This window comes from Panulirus ornatus, chromosome 16 (genome assembly GCF_036320965.1).
Source record: "Panulirus ornatus isolate Po-2019 chromosome 16, ASM3632096v1, whole genome shotgun sequence".
Classification (NCBI taxonomy): domain Eukaryota; kingdom Metazoa; phylum Arthropoda; class Malacostraca; order Decapoda; family Palinuridae; genus Panulirus; species Panulirus ornatus.
In genome coordinates this window covers 17,685,820-17,708,204 of record NC_092239.1, presented here as the reverse complement: position 1 = coordinate 17,708,204, position 22,385 = coordinate 17,685,820, and the positions used below count along the sequence as shown (strand labels likewise).

General features: G+C 47.8%; 1 protein-coding gene across 2 annotated transcripts in view; it reads left to right on the top strand.

Moving 5' to 3' along the window:
- Positions 1 to 8,024: 8,024 nt before the first annotated feature.
- Positions 8,025 to 22,385, top strand: part of stnA (stoned A) — a 69,402-nt gene continuing 55,041 nt past the window's right edge. The window contains exon 1 of one of the 2 annotated variants that reach the window (XM_071671367.1): positions 8,025 to 8,145. The gene's annotated coding sequence lies outside the window, so the exon portion shown is untranslated. Of the gene's footprint in view, positions 8,146 to 8,189; positions 8,649 to 22,385 lie in introns of those variants that run through there. The other variant, XM_071671368.1, reaches the window with a different exon arrangement.

The following is a 22,385-nucleotide window of genomic DNA, read 5'->3' as shown; positions in this document are numbered from 1 at the left end:
ATGGTGATATGTGCCGTAGGAGAGATCGAGGCTGATGTTGAGAACGCGATTGTGTGTGTGTGTGTGTGTGTGTGTGTGTGTGTGTGTGTGTGTTTGGGTGAGTGTGTGTATGCAGCAGAGTACGACCCGACACAGCTGCTGTGGTACTGGCAAGTGCTCAACACAAGAATGACAAACTCGACCCTCATGATGTCTTCTGGATCGGGAGTCATATAAGTACACTTTCGTCTCATCAACCTCTGATGGCGAGCAGATAATATCACCTCATCATTTCCTCCAGTCACCCCTACTGGTCGTGGAGGACATGGCTGGCGCACTGGTTGCTGCAGCTCGGGTGGTCGTGAGTCGCTTCCCTCACAGCGTCTTAAGAAGCTTGTAAACTCTTCCATTTTTGCGATGTACTTGTAGTCGTAACGTTGTTTGCGCGCCGGCTTGCCTCAAGTTTCTTTCATTCGTGTGAGAGAGAAACGAGGCAAAAATGTGTGTTGTTTTGAAGGAATATAATTGATGATCAGGGAGTCGACTGATCATGGAACGATTAGTAAGAAATGATTCCTCGATATCACTGTGTATGGTTGGACCGTTTCTTTTCAGACAGCGAATCGTAGGTGGAAGTTCTGCACTCAGATGTCTGGAGAGGAAACGTCTGAGTTCGTATTATGAACGGAAAGGGAAAGTGGGTCAGGCGCTAGATGAATCACGCGACACAATTGTCTGGTCGCTGTAATACGTAGCGGGAGGAGTTCCTCTCCTTGCGGTGGAACACCAGCTTCGGACAGAGGCTGCCTGGCCTCCCGCAGGCCGGGTCTGCTTTGAGCTGTAGCCGTCATCCCCATAATGTTGATTTAAGGATAAAGAGGAGCCCCAGGAGTGCCTCCTGCCACCGTGCCACATGACTAACCTGTGAGAGTGAGGGACGGGGGTCCAAGATTCATCATGAGTCGGGGCGTCCGACGGGGTCTGTTCCCTGACAAGTGGTTATTCTAGATCGCGGAAGTTCACACCACTTTGGTCTCATGTTACCTTCCCTTTAGGCAGGCAGGCAGGAGACTCAGCAAATATAACCTGCACACAGCTGACGCTCCTTTCATGTTTGTTTTTAATTCCCAATCAATGAAAATAATTACCTACCTCAACACGTGCTGAATGAAGGTTATCTGGTTCAGCGGTGGACAGTACAATGATAAAGAATTTTGTAACACGCTGTACAGGATATCAGGATCTATATATGCCCACTCGTTACGCCCACAGTAAGGCAGGTGTTGAATGAGTAAATTTGAGGACTTTAAGAGCGAGAATGCTTGATGAAGAATTCTGTAACTTACAGAAAAAGGCATCTGGTGTCTAATGGTTCGGAATAAAACTAGGATTGAGTTACACGCATTGGAACACTAGTTTTGTGAGGACATTATATATCTTGTTACACATGGTCACTAAGATGATCATACCAACCAAGACCTCGCCCTTCCCCCTGTGACAATTCTCATTATAAAAAGAGCATAGAATATAAACGTTCAAGTCTTGTGGGGACCTGGAGTACCCGTTGAGGTGAGGTGTAGGGTTCAGCTCCACCCACACCGTTCATTCAAGATTCAAGAGGTTTAAAGAACTCATTACCTATGTAGCCGCAATATCAAGTGGCTGGTATGTGGGTTAGTGAAGTTTATTGGCTATAAACAGCTTCTGATGAAAGCTTTCCATATCTAGTAATACGGTCCTTCTGAAGTCAGAGGAAGGGTCGTAATAGCCTACTGAATGACTCAGTAATATCTTGAGTAGAGAGAAGTGCAAGTCTTGGTTGATACCTTCTAATACCCTCTCAGTACACACAGTATGTGAGGCTTGACACACGCTCTGATGACGCTGCTCTCTCCTTCGTAGGAAGGCTCTTCGTGACCTTTGATAACGTGTTATTCTTCCTCGGACTCATCATAATCCCTGGGTAACCTCTCTGTAGCCACTGAGGAAGACAGGTTTAAGCTTCTCTGAGAGACTATTCATGGCCTGTAAAAATAAGGTCCTTAAGAGCCCTTCAGCAAGGCTTTTCACCGCTGACAAGGGTTCTCCCTAGCCTTTCCGTTTGGCTTTTCACAGCCTGTCAGACAGAGGTCTTCGTAACCCTTTGTGTTACGTTCTTCATCGTCTCACTGAAGGTTTCCACCGAGTGTGGGTGAAGAGGATCTTCGTAACCTTCGCTTTTGTCAGACAGTAAACGTTGCTCCGTGGCCCAGGACCATCACGAAACTGGCACGACCAGTCAACAGTGAAGAAGACGATGTCTCTGTCCTTCAAGGGCAGGTAACAAGTTCCAGGGAGGAGGGCAAGTGTTCCAGTCTCCAGCTTTGACAAGACGGTATCAAAGCTGAGAGTATGCCGTCTGTCTGTCTCTCTTTATGTATGTATGTATGTATGTATTTATGTATGTATGTATGTATGTATGTATGTATGTATGTATGTATGTATTTATGTATGTATGTATGTATGTATGTATGTATGTATGTATGTAGGTGTTTCGGTCATCAGACTCCACCTACGAATGATAAGTCACTCCTGCAATGCCGTATCAGTATGAGTGGACGGTAAAGCGCACAGTCTGGTGGGAGACCTTCTCGCTTCGGGGGAGTTCATCATTTCCTTGTTGTACCTGGGGTGCGGCCTTAAAGCCGCAGGAGCCTCATAAAAGGAGTATTGGCGTTATATGATGAAATGTGTGTGTGTGTGTGTGTGTGTGTGTGTGTGTGTGTGTGTGTGTGTGTGTGTGAGTGTGTGTGTGTGTGTGTGTGTGTGTGTGTGTGTGTGTGTGAGTGTGTGTGTGAGTGTGTGTGTGTGTGTGTGTGTGTGTGTGTGTGTGTGTGTGTGTGTGTGTGTGTGTGTGTGTGTGTGTGTGTGTGTGTGTGTGTGTGTGTGTGTGTGTGTGTGTGTGTGTGTGTGAGTGTGTGTGTGTGTGTGTGTGTGTGTGTGTGTGTGTGTGTGTGTGTGTGTGTGTGTGTGTGTGTGAGTGTGTGTGTGTGAGTGTGTATGTGTGTGTGTGTGTGTGTGTGTGTGTGTGTGTGTGTGTGTGTGTGTGTGTGTGTGTATGTAATTGCCTGTTTGTAATGTGTGGGGAAGTAGTTCTAGACTCGTGGGGCCCTATCTCTTGAACCTTTCCTACTGTCGAACAGTTTTGAGAATTTCTGTGTGCTGTCCACATTTACTGTAAAACTGCATGATTTAGTCTATTCCATTCATGCACTACTCTTGTATGGTAGAATACTTCTTTCTATTCTTGTTAATTAAGTTTATTACTTGATTTCATAATACGTCCTCTCATTGCTGTATCCATACATCCTTCAAACAGCTGTTATCTATTAACGTCATCAGTATGGTTTAAAAACTTCAAGGGTGTGATCTGGTCACCTGTTACTATTCTCTCCTCCCTGGTAGGCCAATATAAGGCCTCTAGTCTTTCCCTGTTACCCAGCGTCTGGTACCATCTTTGTTGTCCTCCTCTGTACCTTGTTTATTAGCTTTTTATGCTTCCTTAAGTGCTGTGACCAAACTTGAGCAGCATGTTTTAGTTTCGGTCTTAAGTAAGACGTGAACAGCTTGCTTGATATTTCCTGGGTCCATGTATGTGTGTGTCTGTGTGTGTGTCTGTGTGTATGTGTGTGTGTCTGTGTGTGTGTGCCCTCAGTAAATCACTTCATAACATTTAAATCCAATTATATGATTAAGCAAATAGAAAACAATGAATAAGCGATGGTTGAGGTAAAGTATCATAAGCTTGAGAAAGGTTCCACAACTTAATGTCGATCCTGAAGACCAAGTTTGAATAAGACGCCCAAACTTAGTGACGGAGGGAACTCATTACGATTTGGTGACCTGAGGAATGCATTAAGACTTAGTGATCTGAGGAACACATTATGTCTTGGTGACCTGAGGAATACATTAAGTGTTTGTGACCTGAGCAACACATTATGTCTTGGTGACCTGAGGAACACATTAAGTGTTTGTGACCTGAGCAACACATTATGACTTTGGTGACCTGAGGAACACATTAAGTATTGGTGACCTGAGGAACACATTAAGTATTGGTGACCTGAGGAACACATTAAGTATTGGTGACCTGAAGAAAGGAACGTATTGAAACTTGGTGACCTGAGGAACGCATCAAGCATTGGTGACCAGAGGAACATAATAAGACTTGGTGACCTAAGAAACGCTTTAAGACCTGGTAACATAAGGACCTCATTATGTATTGGTGACTTGAAGAGCGCTTGTATCCTTCTGAACTCAATTCCATCTCTTTCGGGCGGGCCGTGAGAGGTTCTTGTGTGGTTGTGGGTATCGCCTCTTACGTAACCCATTTAAGTCCCCATTGTTTCCTGAAAGCCAAGAACCTTTATGAAATATGATGAGACGTATTCAGATGCACCTGACCCTTGCCTGAGAGGCTTTCACTTACTCGTGATAGGTGCAATGACGGGCTGCGAGAAGCCTTGCAGTCCCTGATGGGTCGTAGTTATAATGGTTATAAAGAGCCTTACCAAAAAGCCTTACCAAGAGGCTATGGTGAAATTCAATGGGTAGGAGGATCTGAGGAGCCTTTAGGGTGTGGTGAACTCAACAAGTAAGCTTCGAGAAGGCTGTAATGAAACGTACAGATAGACTCTGAGGAACTTATTGCAAAGACTGTGTGGAGTACCTTGAAAGGCTAGAGAGAAATGCCGCCTGACTCAGAAGCTAAGATTAATGTAGACATGATCACATTATTTCCTTTCTCTTACTTATTTCGAGGAAGTAATGCTCGGGATTTAGCCATGTCCTTTGGTCAGAGGTTTATGATTGAGACAATATGGATGCCCGTGACTTAGTAAGGTGGTGAGGTCAACACTTAGGCCCATTCTTCATGTGCTGTGTTGGAGTGGTGGAACACACCCGCTCCGTGTGAGTGTGGGACACTGCTTCCAACCGCCGCTGCTGCCAGGGTACATGAGTGATAGATGATCCTATTAGATATCGAACCCCAGGTCTGATGAAATAAAAAGATGTTAAGTCGAATCCTGCTTGATGTGTGGCATGACCGATACGATCTGTGGCGAGGGAAGCCGTGGGGTCGGGAAGTGATGAAACGAACTCGTGTGGCGACGTGACGAACGGGAGGAGCGAACCCTGATGACGAAATGAACCACTGAAATGAACCGTTTTGGCCAACTGATGCCGTACAACATTCATTACAGCTAGTTGACAGGCGGTATGGGTGGTTGGGAGTGGTGGTGGTTATGGTAAGGGTTGTTAGAGGTTGGGGAATGGTGGTTATTATGGAATGGGTTAGTAGGGGATGGTTGGGAGTTGTGGTGGTTATGGTATGGGTTGTTAGGGCAAGGTAGGGAGTAATAGTGGTTAAGGTATGGGTTGTTGGGGATGGTAGGGATTGGTAGTGGTTATGGTATGGGTTGTTAGAGGTTGGGGAATGGTGGTTATTATGGAATGGGTTAGTAGGGGATGGTTGGGAGTTGTGGTGGTTATGGTATGGGTTGTTAGGGCAAGGTAGGGAGTAATAGTGGTTAAGGTATGGGTTGTTGGGGATGGTAGGGATTGGTAGTGGTTATGGTATGGGTTGTTAGGCGATGGTAGGGAATGGTATGGGTTGTTAGAGGAGGGGAGTGGTGGTGGTTATGGAATGGGTTAGTAGAGGATGGTGGAGAGAGACGTTAGTGACAATGTGATAGGGAAGGATGGGGAATGGTAGTGATGGTGGGGAGTGGCAGTGATGGTGAGGAATGACAGTGATTGTAGGGAGTGGCAGTGATGGTGGTGGTGTGGGATGGTGGGGAGTGGCATGATACAAGGAAAGTTGACAGTGTGTGAGAAGCCTGTGACTTGATACCGTGAGAGCGTGTAGCCCAGGAAGGTGAGAGTCTGGTGGACGGAGATTATAGAGGAAGGTAGAAGTTCTGTAATAGTTACTAAGTGACTGACGTCTGTGTTTGGTAAGATACGAATGTCAGGAAGTTTGTGTTGGGTAAGATCTGAAAGTGAGGAAGTTTGTGCTTCGTGAGATCTGAGGGTGGAACTGTTTGTGTGGAGCAAGATCTGGAAGTGAGGAGGGTTGTGCTTTAAAGGACCCCACCAATGAGGCGTCATGGTATCCAGTTAGAGGGGGGGTTGTCGCCTGTGTAGGCTGCGCTTGTGAGAAGGTGTTTGTATTGGTCAAACTAGTATGGTTTCACCCAGGCAAGTCTAAGTGTAAAGACATAAACAGATTCAAACAAAACAAAAAAAAAGATTTATGTGTTCAGTAAGACTTATGGTGGGTGAGTTAGTTAAGTGAGAAACATAAAAAAGGGGCATTTGTATATAGACTCGAAGAGGTTGGGTGTAGCAAGAATATTATTTATCAGAATTTATCATGACCCATCGAGGGTGTACATACTTGGTAATCTGCTAAAGAAGAAGTGGAGATGATGCCTCCGTGTGGTGGGCCGTTGTGGTAGAGATTAGGTGTGTTGTGGATGTGGTGCGAAGCGCAACTCTTGTTATCTTGGTAAGTGCACAAGACTATACTAGTGTGATAACCGGACTACGTTGGCAGGTTATACTGATGGAAGAGCGAGATATGCTGGTGGGGGAGTAGGTTGCAGTCTGCACTGGTTAGGGTTTTATGTTGGGGGCGCAGGGCTACGGTGGTGGAGGCTAGTCTGTAATAGTGGGATATGGCTATTGACAGATAGAACACTAAACTGTATCATTGGTGATCCGATGGTAATGGAATGGGAGCCTTAATACAACACAAGGAGCTCAGGGTTATACTGATGGGAATACAACACAAGGAACTCAGGGTTATACTGATGGGAATCCAGGCGACACTGATGAAGGGACGGGTTGTGCTGAGGGAAGAGCCTCACTACACAGGTTGGGGCGTTTTGTGCTGGTGTGGGACCACAGACAAGACCCTACTGGAGGCTGGGTTTGGCTGTGATGATATACTGCCGGTGTCCTACTAAGGCTGTTTCTTGGGAGATGGGATCAGCGTTCACTATTAGAGCACCAGGTTGCATTCTCAGGGTACCTCAGTCTACATGATTCATGGGGGAAAGACGGCTGGCGATACCTCCAAGGAACTACATATTAATGGTAGAAGAATCAGGCTATAGACTTGTGGAGGGAGATAAGAAATCAGAGTGTACTGTGAAGGCGTGCGCGCCCAGTACATGATGGTGGCTGGGGCCAGTCATTATATTCTGTGAGTGTACTGAGTCTGTCGTGGTTTGTGGGAGGAGAGCCGTGAGTCGTACTGTGCCGCCGTCACCCCCGCAAACTATCGACTTGCTCCACAGATCAAATCGATATTCGTGGAAGGGCGCGGGATTCCGCCTCTCTCTCTCTCTCTCTCTCTCTCTCTCTCTCTGGTACATGGGCGCTACTCTGTCGTGCTCTCGTGTCAGGATGTCCCTCAGCTGTCTGTGGCTCGCTGTCCGCTGGGTGTGAGGTGAGAGAAATTGTCACAGATAATGATGGACAGTAGCGGGTAATTGGCACTGGTATGAGTGGTGGCGGTTCTCCCGCTCGGCGGCACTGTGACGTCACACTGGGGGTAACGATCACTAACCGGCTGTTTCAATAACTTTAATGGCTCGTATATCGAACTCTCGTGCTGGTGCGGCTGTTACACTGGGAGTGTAGTGTGAGGGAAGGCTGACTCTGTCACAGGGAAGGTTAAAGAAGGTCCTGGAAAGGATGTATGGGTGATGGCCATGACTCACCCTCCGCCCCCCAGGATCGAGATCCCAGAAAGTCGGACACGATGGTGTTCGTCTGAGTTGCCGAGATCAGGGCTACCGATTTCCTGTTAATATTCTTTGTTTTCACGAGTCTCTTCATTCTGTTAATTTGTCTACATAAGGACTGGACCGCATTGCCTTTTATTTCCTTGTGTTATTTCCACTGTGTATGGCATAGTACGAGTGCAAAATTACTTAATGGAGGAGGGTGTGAGGGGGTCTGGCAGGCGGGTCCAGGCGACCAGTGTGCACATGCGCGCCGCCTCCTCGTCCCTCGCCAGTTTCTTGCTGCGGCCATCTTGTGCTGACTGCCATGGTGGCCGAACTCTGGGACAGTTTTGAGCATAGCGAGACCATCAATCCAGCTAACGATGGATTAATGGTAAGATGAGGTCCCATGTTTAGTAGCCTTAGTGTGGCAGGCAAAATTTGGCTCGTTCATGTGGTTTTGTGAAGGTTTACAAGTGTAGTGATCTCTTGTGATATACTCTGCTGGGGACTGCTTACGCTGGAGGCCCCTTACCGTCGATGACTAGGTCTTCCTAGGGGTTGATAGCAACGAGGCTCCCAGTTCTCAAGTGGAAGGGCATGTGTCACCTGCTGTAGTAACATCAGTCAACCGAACATGAGCAGGATACATAACCGGTGGTCGTCGCCGCTGCACCTTCTCGGCCATCACTGAGGAATCAATAAGGGAGGCGAGCCAGCACAGCGTCGAGGGCTTCCTCGGGTGACAGGCCCTGAGAAGTGACACACCTCCTCCACCTGCAACACGACACCGAACGACTGGTAGAGAGTGGTGTTGAGGGGGGCGGGAAGATGGTGACCCCAGGAGCACGAAGGCACGGCGTGTGGACCACCACAGTACAAGCGAGGTCAACACAGGTCGGGATCTGTGTGCATGACCTCTCCTCCTGCATCTTGCTCAAACTTGGGTACTCACATCATGCTATATTCAATTCAGGAAGGCTGCCTTGAGTCTCTCCTTGTGACTGACGCCTTTTTGTAATCCAGGCGGGACCAGCTCTTAACAGTTAATTTCTTGTTAAACAGTCAAAGGTTCCGTTGTCGCACGCTGTTCTAAAGATCCCATAACCACAGCAGACCTGACGAAGGCATCCCTCGCCCATCTCTGAAGGTTCTTGTGAAAGTGGCTCGGTATATTCTCAATCCGTCATTGTACTGTGCATGGGCTTGACTTTGTCTTCTCTCGGTGCTGTTTGGCCACGTCCTGTGGTGCTTGCTTCTCCGTCATCTGCAGCAGCTGTGGCAGATGCATCGCTCCAATACCTGTCTCTCTTTTCTGGAATGTCTCTGTTACATGTACTATATATATATATATATATATATATATATTCCCAGTGTTGATATCTTACATAACTGCGTTTCTGTCTCAGTTTTGCTTGGCTGTGAAGTTTTATCTTACGTCCCGTAATGAAGAGTATTCTTCGCATACCGTCGCTCTTGTTTCCAGCCTTGGTGATAAGTGTGTAAAACTTATTAAGAATATTACCATGTTTAATATTTTCTATAATGATATTAATAATGAACACAGACACACACACACACACACACACACACACACACACACACACACACACACACACACAACCGGATGAACTATGTTGTTTATATCTGAAAGAGCGACGTGATATCTCAGCTGTGATGTACACTCCATCTTACCCTCCCCCCTACGTCCTTGTGTTCTGATCCCCCCTTTCACGTGTTCTGACCCCCTACCCTGTGTTCTGACCCCCTACCCTGTGTTCTGACCTCCCTTGCTGTGTTCTGACCCCCATTTCAAGTGTCCAGACCTTCCTCCCTGTGTTCTGACCACCCTTTATGTGTTCTGACCTCCTTCGCTGTGTTCTAACCCTCATTCATGTGCTCTGACCTCCTTTGCAGTGTTCTGACCCCAATTTCATGTTTTCTGATCCCCTTTATGTGTTCTGACCCCCCTTCATGTGTTCTGATCCTCCTTCATGTTTTCTGACTCCCCTTCATGTGTTCCGACCTCTCTCGCTGTGTTCTGACCCTCCTTCATGGGTTCTGACTTCCCTTCATGTGTACTGACCCTCCATCATGTGTTCTGACCCTCCATCATGTGTTCATGTGTTTTGATCCCCCCTTCATGAGTTCTGACCTCCCTCCCTGTGTTCTGACCACCCTTCATGTTTTCTGACCATCCTGCCTATATTTTGACGCCCTCTTCATGTGTTCTGACCACCTTTCCCGTGTTATGACCCCTCCTTCATGTGTTCTGACCACCTTCCCTGTGTTCTGACCCTCCCCCACTCCCCTTCATTTGTTCTGCCCCCACAAGAAGGGTGTCAGTATAGAGGGAGGGTGTCAGTGCACAGAGAGGTTATCAGCACACAGGGAGGGGGACAGTAGAGAGAGAAAGTGTCAGTACGTAGGGAGGATTTTAATTTCAAAGAAGGGTGTGTACTGCCTGTGTACTGACTTCCTTGCCAGTGTTCGACACCTCCCCTGTGTCCTGCCACCATTTCTATGTACTGACCTTCCTCTCTGTTGACCATATTCTATGTGTACTGACCATCGCCTGGTGTACTGACACCCTCCCTGTATACTAACCACCTTTATGTGCACTGATCTCCCTCATTTTTTTTTTTTTTTTGACCCCCTCCCTGTCTACCGCCATTCGCCCTGTTTACTGCCACCCTTCCTGTGTACTGACCACTCCCAGTGTACCGACTCTACATGTATAGTGACACCCTCCCTATTTCCCCATCCTCCTCCCTGTTGCCCGAACCCCATCCAAGTATTGACCCTCTCCCTGTGTATTTGCCCCCTTCCTGTGTACTGACACCCTTCCTGTGCACTGACACTCTTTCTGTACTGATACCTTCACTATGTACTGACACCCTTCCTGTGTATTGATCTCCCTCTCTGTGAACCAATACCCTGCCTGTATACTGACACCTCTCCTGTGTACAAATCCCCTGACCTGATCCTCTCCTTGTGTACCGACCCCCTTCTTGTGCCGTGATTCCCTCCATGTTTACTGTCCCCTTCCATGTGAACCTGACCTCCTCCCTGTGTACTGACTCCTTTGCGGTGTACTGTCACCCACCGTATATACTGATACCCTCCCTAAATACTGACACTTTCCCTCTGTACTGACACTCTCTCTCTGTAGTGATCCCCCGTTCTGTATACCAACACCCTTCTTTTGAACTAAAACCCTTCCTGTGTACTGACATTTTTCTTCTGTAGTGTCCCCCTCGCTGTGTTCTGACAAACTCTCTGTGTACTAACACCCTCCCTGTATACTGACACCCTCCTTATGTACCGATCCCCTCCCTGAGTACTGACCTCTCTGTTCTTGTGTACTGACTCTTCATGTGTACTGACACCCTCCCTGTTTACTCATCCTCCTCCCTGTGTACTGACACCCACCTTGTACCCTGCAGCCCTAACGATGGACTGACATCTTTCCTGTGTAATGGCAGCACCCCCACCCTTGTGCTGACGCCCTCCCTATGAACTAACACTCCTTTGCACTGTCCCCCTCCCTGTCTACTGTCATCCTCCTTATTTAGTGACACCCTCCCTTCGCACTGCCCCTCTCCCTGTATAATTACCATCCTCCCTCCGTACTGTCCCCTTCACTGTGGTCTTACACCCTCCTGTGTGATGACAGCCTGCCTTCGTACAGACTCCCTCCCTCTGTGCTGACCCCGCTCTCTGTGGTCTGACCCCCCCTCCCTGTGTACAGACAGCCTCCCTGTACACTAACACCCTCTCTACTTACAGACCCCCCTATGGGTACTTACATCTGCTCTGTACTGATACGTTCCCTGTATACTGTACCCCCTCCCTGTACACTTACACCCTCCCTGTGTACCGACACCCACCCTCTTTACTCATTCCTTTTCCCTGAACTGATACCTGGACTATGTACTGACACCCTTCTTGTATATTAACTCCCTATTTTGCACTGATCTTTTCCGTGTGTACTGAAAGCCTCTCTTAGTACTGTCCCCCTCCCTGTGTACTAACACCCTCCCCCTGCGCATGTACACCCCTTTCTGTACTGACACCTTCCCTGTTTACGACCTCCGCCCTGCGCACTGAACCCCTCCATCTGTGCTGTCCCCCTATTAGCATACTGACCACCCTCCTTGTATACTAACACCTTCCCTGTGTATTCCTGTAGACTAACACCTTTCCTTCGTACCGACACCCTTCCTAAACACTGTCATTTACCCTTTAACCGATCCCCTCCCTGTGTACTGACACCCTCCTTTTGTACTGACACCCTTTTTGTGTACTGACACCCTTACCGTATACTGACACCCTCACCGTATACTGACACCCTCCCTGTGTACTGATTACTTCTTTGTGTACTGACAATTTCCAGTGTACTGATGCCTTCCCAGTGTATTGACACCCTGTATAACAGTGACACTCCCTGAGTCTGACACCTCCCTTGTGTACTGACCAGCTTTCTCTTGTACTGACACTTTCTCTTGTGTACTGACATCCTCTTTGTCCACTGTCTCTGTGTGCTGACACCCTTTATTTTTACTGACACCTTCCCAAAGTACTAACCCTCCCTGTGTACTGACATACTCTGTGCACTGAAACCCTCCCTTTTGCCTGACACCCTCTCTGTGTACTGACCTTCCGTGTGTTCTGATCCACTCACTGTATGTTGAACTATCTCTTGGATACTGACACCCTCCCTCTATACTTACATTCTCCTGTGTACTGATCCATTCCCTGTATACTGATATCCTCCCTGTGTATTGTCACCCTCCCTGAGTATTGTCACCCTCTCCGTGGACTGACACCCTCCCATTGTACTTAAACTCTGTGCACTCACTATTTCCATGTATACCGACACCTCTGTGTACTGACAATTTCCATGTATACCGAGACCTATGTGTACTAACTATTTCCATGTATACCGACACCTCTGTATTGACTTTCCATGTATACTGACACCTCTGTGTTCTTACTGTTTCCATGTATATCGACACTTCTATGTACTGACTGTTTCCATGTATACTGACACCTCTGTGTTCTGACTGTTTCCACGTATACCGACACCTCTGTGTCCTATCTCCATGTATACTGACACCTCTGTTCTGACTATTTTCATGTATTAGGACACCTCTGTTCTGACTATTTCCATGTATACCGACACCTCTGTGTACTGACTCTTTCCATGTATACCGACACCTGTGTATCGACTATTTCCACGTATACTGACATCTCTGTGTACTGACTCTTTCCATGTATACTGACATCTCTGTGTACTGACTATTTCCATGTATACTGACATCTCTGTGTACTGACTATTTCCATATATACCGATACCTCTATGTACTGACTATTTCCACGTATACCGACACATCTTTGTACTGACTATTTCCATGTATACTGACACTCTCCTTATGCACTGACACCCTCCCATTGTACTAATACCCCCTCCCCACCTCCTGTATGTCGTCGTCCACCCTCAGCCTCCGTGTCGTCCATTCAGTACATCACGAACTACCCCGTGCGTGATGGGCTTCAGCAAACCCTCGAGGACGACAGTTCGACTCCTCGAGGACGACAGTGCGACCCCTCGAGGACGACACTGCAATCCCTTGAGGACGACAGTGCGATCCCTCGAGGACGACACTGCGACCCATCGAGGACGACACTGCGACCCCTCGAGGACGACGGTACGACCCCTTGAGCAAGACGGTGTGCCACCCTTGTTCCTGATGACTTGACCTTTGACCTGAACTTTCCAGGTACAGGTCAAAGGCCAGACTATCATAGCCGAGGGGCCATAAGGCCATGGTCAGAGGGGTCGTGCCCCGCTCTGCTCTTGGAGTTACGCTGACGCTTTTGAGAATGACTCTCATATCTTCACTCTTATCCACATCTTATCTTTCTCCTTAATACAAGCTCATCCGTTAACACAGGAAGGACCCGCATCTCTTACTTGTGAGTACTGAGGACAATGGTACGAACCAGTGTTACCTGGACAGTGGAATCACTTAACGTTGAAACTCGTCTTTTTTGACTTGCTATATTCTGAATCACTTTTATTTTTTGACTTGCTGAGTTGGAACTGAATTTTCGTGAGATGCGTGTCCTGAACACCGAGACATTCGATAGGGTTGAATCACTTTGTATGGCCTACTTTGAACCTACGTCTGCTTTGAGTTTGCCTGTTCTGAACCAGCTGCTTTGAATTGCCTGCATTTTGAACCGCTCTCTTTGAACCTAGACCTTAGAACGTAAAAGACGCTATCCTTCCTTCCGTTCAGTACTCACTGTATGGCTCTCGAGCACAATTAACCAACCGTAGGAAGTAATGATTAGGCCCGTCATTAAGGCCACGGTTAAATGACGTGGCTATTTTGATGATGACCAAGTGAGAGAGCGAATGATTCATTCATACTCGTCTGGCAGGGGAGGGAAATGGTTTGAAATCCTCTCTCTCTCTCTCTCTCTCTCTCTCTCTCTCTCTCTCTCTCTCTCTCTCTCTCTCTCTCTCTCTCTCTCTCTCTCTCTCTCTCTCTCAACGAGTCGCCCCCACCGTCACCACTCGCTCACCAGGTCACAGGAGCGCCTGTATGGGGACCCTCCAGCACAGTCACCAGGCCAGCGGCAGATCCCCCGGAGGCCGGGACGGGGAAGAGGAGGAAGGGTGAGCTGTGGGAATCAATATCATGTTGAGGATACATCAGTGTATGAGACCTCCCCTCTCTCCCCTTCCCTTCCCCTCCCTCTTCCTACCTCCCACAATGAGGGAGGGAAAGCCGGTCATCCCCATCCCTCCCTACCCTCTTCCACGGTTGACTCCAGCCCAGGTGACCAGTGTTGGAGGATCACTGGTGTTGGAGGATCGCCAGTGCTGGAGGATCATCATTGTTGGAGGATCACCAGTGCTAGAGGATCGCCAGTGTTGGAGGATCACTTGTGTTGGAGAATCACCAATGTTGGAGGATCACTAATATTGGAGGATCACCAGTGTTGAACGATCACTAGTGTTGGAGGATCACCAGTGATGGAGGCTCACCAGTGTTGGACGATCACTAGTGTTGGAGGATCACTAATATTGGAGGATCACCAGTGTTGGACGATCACTAGTGTTGGAGGATCACCAGTGATGGAGGCTCACCAGTGTTGGAAGATCACCAGTGTTGGTGGATCACTAGAGCTGGAGGATCACCATTGATGGTAGATCACTAATGTTAGAGGGTCACCAGTGTTGGAGGATCAGTAAGGGAGGATCGCCAGTGTTGGAGGATCACCAGTGATAGGAATCACCAGTGTTGGAGGATCACCAGTGATGGAAGATCGCTAGTGTTGGAGGATCATTGGTGCTGGAGGATCACCAGTGTTGGAGGATCACCAGTGATGGAGGATCACCAGTGTTGGAGGATCACCAGTGATGGAGGGTCACCAGTGCTGGAGGATCACCAGTGATGGAAGATCACCAGTGTTGGAGGATCACCAGTGTTGGAGGATCACCAGTGTTGGAGGATCACCAGTGATAGAGGATCACCAGTGCTGGAGGATCACCAGTGATGGAGGATCACCAGTGCTGGAGGATCACCAGTGATGGAGGATCACCACTGATGAAGGGTCACCAGTGATGGAGGATCACCAGTGCTGGAGGATCACCAGTGATGGAGGATCACCAGTGATGGAGGGTCACCAGTGCTGGAGGATCACCACTGATGAAGGGTCACCAGTGATGGAGGATCACCAGTGCTGGAGGATCACCAGTGATGGAGGATCACCAGTGCTGGAGGATCACCAGTGATGGAGGGTCACCAGTGCTGGAGGATCACCAGTGCTGGAGGATCACCAGAGATGGAGGGTCACCAGTGCTGGAGGATCACCAGTGCTGGAGGATCACCAGTGTTGGAGGATCATCAGTGATGGAGGATCACCAGTGTTGGAGGATCACCAGTGATAGAGGATCACCAGTGCTGGAGGATCACCAGTGATGAAGGGTCACCAGTGATGGAGGATCACCAGTGATGGAGGATCACCAGTGCTGGAGGATCACCACTGATGAAGGGTCACCAGTGATGGAGGACCACCGTTGTTGGAGGATCACCAGTGCTGGAGGATCGCCGGTGTTGGAGGATCGCCGGTGTTGGAGGATCGCCAGTGCTGGAGGATCACCAGCTGTAGATGGCCACTAGTGCTGGATGGTCACCAGCTGTAGATGGCCACTAGTGCTGGATGGTCACCAGCTGTAGATGGCCACTAGTGCTGGATGGTCACCAGCTGTAGATGGCCACTAGTGCTGGATGGTCACCAGCTGTAGATGGCCACTAGTGCTGGATGGTCACCAGCTGTAGATGGCCACTAGTGCTGGATGGTCACCAGCTGTAGATGGCCACCAGTGCTGGATGGTTACCAGCTGTAGATGGCCACTAGTGCTGGACGGCCACCAGCTGTAGATGGCCACTAGTGCTGGACGGCCACCAGCTGTAGATGGCCACTAGTGCTGGATGGTCACCAGCTGTAGATGGCCACTAGTGCTGGACGGCCACCAGCTGTAGATGGCCACTAGTGCTAGACGGTCACCAGCTGTAGATGGCCACTAGTGCTGGATGGTCACTAGCTGTAGATGGCCACTAGTGCTGGATGGTCACTAGCTGTAGATGGCCACCAGTGCTGGATGGTCACTAGCTGTAGATGGCCAGTAGTGCTGGATGGTCACTAGCTGTAGATGGCCACTAGTGCTGGATGGCCACCAGCTGTAGATGGCCACTAGTGCTGGATGGTCACTAGCTGTAGATGGCCACTAGTGCTGGACGGCCACTAGCTGTAGATGACCACTAGTGCTGGATGGTCACTAGCTGTAGATGGCCAGTAGTGCTGGATGGTCACTTGCTGTAGATGGCCACTAGTGCTGGATGGTCACTAGCTGTAGATGGCCACTAGTGCTGGATGATCACTTGCTGTAGATGGCCACTAGTGCTGGATGGTCACTAGCTGTAGATGGCCACCAGTGCTGGATGGTCACTAGCTGTAGATGGCCACTAGTGCTGGATGATCAAGTGTGATTAATGATGACACCTTGACATCCCACTGGACCAGCAAACATCCCAGTTTGTCTGACGTCGTCTCATTCGGTATGACATCAAACGCTCGTTGGAGCTGACGTCCCGTCAGACATATGATCACGTTCGCCCTGACACCCTTTTGGTATTGACGGTTCATTGTTTTGCCTGTCTGTATTGGCTTGCTCTCTCTCTCTCTCTCTCTCTCTCTCTCTCTCTCTCTCTCTCTCTCTCTCTCTCTCTCTCTCTCTCTCTCTCTCTCTCTCTCTCTCTCTCTCTCTCTATGATGACAACTGTGTATGATAGATAGCCCCAGCTACTCTTATTCGTTACTGAAGAAAAGTTATTCTGTGCAGAAATCTCACTCGGAAGTTTTGCATCCTCGTCCATCTGAAAGTCATCACATTCTTCTAGATACATTTCCCCGGTTTTTTTTTTTAATTAACAGTTAACACACACACACACACACACACACACACACACACACACACACACACACACACACACACACACACACACACATACATACACACACATTTCATACCATTGTCGTTTTTTTCTCAGTCGACCAAAAGGTAAGTCTTGGGACACATTCGTCACGTTTCACTATACAGAATGCACCTCCGTTTTCTATCCTTCCCGCCATACCTCCGCCACACCTTAGGCTAAGGTGGGGACATTAACGTGTTTTGTGTGTGGTCTGTCTTTCTCTCTGTGTGTTTGTCTTTCTGGCTGTACGTTTGTCTGTGTCCAGGGCTGTAGTGCAGGCAGTCAATCAGGTAGAACAGAAACCATTGTACATGGGAGAACCTGATAACAGAAAACCTGATGGTTTGTGACCAGGTTATCTGCTGGAGGACAGCACATAGGAAAGCCATATAACAGATGATTCAAGGTCTGTGACGAGGTTATTTGCTGGAGGACGGGTACATAGGAAGGACAGGTATCAGAAGACCTCGTGGTCTGTAACGAAGGTATCTAATGGATGATGGTACAAGAGGACAAATAACTGAAGACCCCCTCGTGGTCTATAACGAAGTTATATGATGAGGGCCAGTTATCGTCTCCTAAATTCTTAATCTGTGTAGGGATCCGGGTAGTGAAGGAGAACTACAGTGAAAATAGGAAGATTAGATCTGAAGGTAAGATCTGGGGAGGTTAAGATGTGAGGACGCAGGTGAGAAGACGTGAGTGAGGCAGGGAGCTACTGGGTTATGGGTTTCACTCTCCTCCGCACACAAGGAAGCAGGTGATCCACCTCAGTCTACAGGAGTGAGTCAAAGATGACACCAGTAGTACAGGGAAGTAGGAGGGGAGGCAGGAGTACAGTGGCTGAAGAAGCACGTCAACAGTGTTAGGAGGCGGGAGGGTATGCAACACTATACAGAAGGAGAGACTGAATGGAAAATCCAGTGGTATACAAAAGAAGTTAAGAGTGAGTCAATGGAGAATCCAGGGGTGTAATGAGGGAGGAGGTATGCACGAACATACAGGAGGAGTGGCTGGAGGAGGAAGCCAGACGGTGGTGATGTGGGCGGACCGGCGGCCGACTCAGATAGGGCACGAGACTTGCAAAATCGATTACCCTTTAACGTGGGTGTTGGACGCCTCCAAACACGGGTCCTGCTTCAACCACACAGGGCCCTTCATCATGGCTCACGCGCAGAGTTTAAGCTTCAGAATTCGTTTCTCTGGGGATACCTGCACTTTATGCCTTATCCTCTCCACTATGGGTGGCTATAAGTATCTCAAGAAGAATATAACATTACTTTGTTCTTCAGAGTGACACAGATTTTGTGGATCGAACTACCTGGGTGGAGGTGGGCTGGGACCATGTGGGTGGGACCTGGTTAGAAGGTAGGCGGTGGTTCAGTTCAGGCTTAGCGCTCAATGATGACTTTCGGCATGGTATTGGAACCTGATTTTTTTTTCCCCCTTTACTGACAGGGTCTTCAATTAGACTTCATCGGTCTCCCGTCTTTTAATTAGCTTTCCCGAGTAGATTCCGGCACTGCTTGAAGTCGTCATCACTCGATATGTCTTCTTTAGGTTTTCGGCACTGCATAGAGTCATCACTGTTGACGTGTCCTCTTTAGGTTCCGTGCACGGCTTGGAGTTATCACTGTTGCGCTGATGTTTCATCTTTAGGCACTGGCACTGCATGCACACTTCCTCACTCTAGATGTCGAAGCATTTGAAGACAATAAAGACGTCAACCATTTGGTCAGAGCTTCAGCCTTTGGGTGAGGCTTCTTATCTTTAAGAAGGTTTCAGTATATTACGGAACCCACCGCTGCATCGCGAGGGCTTCTGTGTTTACTGCTCTTCTCCTTCTTATTCGCTGCGTCAACAGATCATCAGGGATTACATCTCTCTCGAGGGATAAAGAGCATTGATAATGAATTATATTAAACCAACGACTTAATCATGTAGCAACAACACTACGTGGCTTCATTCCCATCAGTATATGTTTAAGGTTCGTACCGTTGTGCTGAAGGGTCGCACCGTCGTGCTCAGGGATCGTACCATCGTGTTCAAGGGTCGTACCGTTGTGCTCAAGTGTCGCACAGACATGCTGAAGGGATTGGATTTTCTGGCCTTTATTAGAATATGGGATTAGTAGAGATCTCTTGAATGACTGAAAACTGTAGAGAGAGAGAGAGAGAGAGAGAGAGAGAGAGAGAGAGAGAGAGAGAGAGAGAGAGAGAGAGAGAGAGAGAGAGAGAGTACTTACCTACGAGTACTTACGAGTACCTGTCATAAAACAGGGCCAATTATCTGTTTTAAGGAAAATGAATATATTTACCTGTGTGATTATAATGACACGTACTGAGTGTGACTGTATAATACAACTTAAGTGTGATTCCTTCTATACAGGGCAAAGTGTGACAGGTCGACTCAAAACGTGTGTGTATATAATGTCAGTGTGTGTGTGTCAGGCATACTGAATGTGCCAGTGTGATATAGTGTATCATTACATAATAGAGCTGGTGTTGTGGAGTGATTTGCAGCGTGAGTGGTGATATGTACATAGTATGATATACGAATGACCAAGCGTGGCATAGATGAGCGTTCCAGAGTGAGGTGATGCATGATGGTGGAAGATACCACGTGTGGAAGTATGAGATAACGTGGTAGCGTGACCATGGTATAGTGTTAGTGTGGTAACACTAAGCAGTGTGTGCTAGTGTGACATAATATGCTTCAAGAGGGATAACATAAGATGGAGGTAGGGTGTTGTTGTATGTGTGTGTGTGTGTGTGTGTGTGTGTGTGTGCCCATTCACTAACCAGGTCATTCTAACTTTGTGTTTTATGTGTGTGTGTGTGTGTGTGTGTGTGTGTGTGTGTGTGTGTGTGTGTCTGTGTGTGTGTGTGTGTCTGTGTTTTTCGTCTATGATGTCAGCAGGTCCCGTATTGACAGTCAGACCAAAAGATCGAAGGTCAAGTTCACAAGCGACTCGATATTCCGTTGTACAGCCGGCAGCCTTCCTATTGGATGGTGATTGAAACGATACCCGCTGCCAGTCACCCGTCAGAGGTTATCGTACAGCATCAAGGGGACGAGGAGCGGACATTTTACCATTACCTATGATGAACCACTTTAGCACGATGGTACGACCCATGACCACGACGGTACGACCCATGAACACATCGGTACGACCCATGAGCACGTCGGTGCGACCCATGAGCACGTCGGTACGACCCATGACCACGACGGTACGACCTATGAGCACGTCGGTACGACCCATGACCACGACGGTACGACCCATGAGCACGTCGGTGCGACCCATGAGCACGTCGGTACGACCCATGACCACGACGGTACGACCCATGACCCGGACCTTGGGAATGATGGCCTGACCGTTAAAGTGATCCTCAAATAATCTATTCAGAAATCAACTCGACCAACCCATGGGTCGTGTCGTCGTGTTCAAGGACTGTAGTGTTCCATCGCCCTTAAAGGATTATGTTGACAGCGAGTCATCTGTGTTACATTCTTCACTCGCATTCTTATCTCTCGCCGGATCCTGACCTTCTCTGACAGTGGGTTATATTCGTCTCAGAAGCTGACATGTCCTGGACACTGCCACCAATGTCAGCGTTTCTTTTGTTTTCCGATCTCATCTCGGAGTTCCATGAGACACACACGAAGAATATCCAGTCACCAGTTTCTCTAGCCCCGTTTTATTTCTCTTTTCTCTTAACTTTGCTAACGATGCCTCGAGCCATGACGTCTCAAGCGTTCCATAAAAAAAACTTTCTACCATCATGGCGACACAGTTCATATTTGGAACTTTAAGCGACCTCCAAGTCCTTCTATAAGTTCTTGTAAGTGCAAAATTGCGTTCAGGATTCTTTCATTGACTCAGATGGCTTCATCCACTCACTGGTCCAGATGTGTAAACTCCTGCTTCGTCGTCTTTGTTAACTTTTCATTCATAAGACAATCCCAAACTTGAACTGCCTGAGAAAAATTGTTGTTGATGTACCTCTATGAATGATAGTAAATAAGCTCTCATACAGTTGAATAGTATTTGTTGATGACACACACACACACACACACACACACACACACACACACACACACACACACACACACACACACACACACACGGGCGCCTTATGAGTGTAAAACTCCATTCCCATTCACATTGTACGAATGAATAATCATATTTTTATTATTCTATTTTGCTTTGTCGCTGTCTCCTGCGTTAGCGAGGTAGCGCAAGGAAACAGACGAAAGAATGGCCCAATCCACCCACATACACATGTATATACATACACGTCCACACATGCAAATGTACATACCTATACATCTCAACGTATACATATATATACACACGCAGACATATACATATATACACATGTACATAATTCATATAGTATGAAAAAAATCATATATATATATATACATATATATATATATATATATATATATATATATATATATATATATATATATATATATATATATATACACCTGATTGCCGCTCCCTCGTTACATCAGACGAAGAAAGGCCACATCCGCTCACATCCGTTCTCAAGCTGTCATGTGTAATACACCGAAGTCACAGTTCCTTACCCACAAGCAGGCCCCACAGACCTTTCCATGGTTTACCCGGACGCTTTTCATACCCTGGTTCGTTCCATTGACAATACGTCAACCACAGTATATCACACAGTTCCCGTTCACTCTATCCCGTGCACGCCGCTCACCCTCCTGCATGTTTAGGCCCTAATTGCTCAAAATCTTTTTCGCTCCATCCTTCCGTCACCGATTTGGTCTCCCCGTTTTCCTTGTACCCTTCAATTTTGACATATATTTTCTCTCAACTTTTTCTCACCCACTCTCTCCATATATGCAGACCATTTCAACACACCTTCTGCTCTCTCAACCAGAAATAAACTATATATAAACGACAGCAGTAACGGGGACATTAGGAGGCTAATGTGCAGCAGCGGTGAGTTGGTGATAGCTTAAAAAACTGCTGAGCGGCATTACATTTTCTTGTCTTTCTCATGTAAACTCATGTAAACCACACTCATTTTATTACCGCACATCTCAT